Source organism: Octopus bimaculoides, chromosome 25 (genome assembly GCF_001194135.2).
Source record: "Octopus bimaculoides isolate UCB-OBI-ISO-001 chromosome 25, ASM119413v2, whole genome shotgun sequence".
Taxonomy (NCBI): Eukaryota; Metazoa; Mollusca; class Cephalopoda; order Octopoda; family Octopodidae; genus Octopus; species Octopus bimaculoides.
This window is the reverse complement of record NC_069005.1, coordinates 25,610,514-25,611,491: the sequence shown is the minus strand read 5'-3', so window position 1 is coordinate 25,611,491 and position 978 is coordinate 25,610,514.

Sequence of the window (978 nt, the reverse complement as noted above, 5' to 3'; positions counted from 1 at the left end):
GCTAAAACGAACACATTGGATGTATTTAATCTTAAAAGTAAGGAAAAGAAAAAAAAAGGCCCTTGGTATACTTAGTCTTAAAAGCAAGGTAAAAAAAAAAGACTTTTGGTCACAGGTCGCTAGTTTCCATAGCTTACCGTGGAAAAACCAAAAGCCAATTCACACGACTGCTGGCTACATTCCAAAACCTGCTTACATGATTCCTCAATAAATTGTAGCAAAAATGAAATCCTGGCTTTCAGTTAATCTTTCATTTATCTTGTTGATTTTTGTGGTTATTGTTGTTGTTGTTAGTATCGTTTTTCACTCCTATTTTTTCTTTGTTAATTTCCTTTCTTTTTTATCTCTTTATTTTATTTATTTATTTATGTATTTGTTTGCTGTTTGTTCCTGCTTTATAATCAGCACAGGACGACTGTTCTGTTAATCTCACAGCTAACAACATAAGCTGCTTTGTATGTCAACGTATGTTGGTTATCTCTCTTCTCTTTCATTCTCTCTCACTTTCTTTCTCTCTCACTTTCTTTCTCTCTCACTTTCTTTAGCTCTCTCTCTCCCTCTGTCTCTCTCTCTATATACATACATACATACATATAGATATGCGTGTGTCTATATGAGCATACATGCACACACATATATATATATATTCTTTTATTCTTTTATTCTTTTATTTGTTTCAGTCATTTGACTGAGGCCATGCTAGAGCACCGCCTTTAGTCGAACAAATCGACCCCAGGACTTATTCCTTGTAAGCCTAGTACTTATCCTGTCGGTCTCTTTTTGCCGAACAGCTATGTTGGGGGTACACACACACACACATATATATACGACGGGCTCCTTTCAGTTTCCGTCTACCAAATCCACTCACAAGGCTTTGCTCGGCCCGAGGCTATAGTACAAGACACTTGCCCAGGGTGCCATGCAGTGGGACTGAACCCAGAACCATGTGGCTGGTAAGCAAGCTACTTACCACACAGC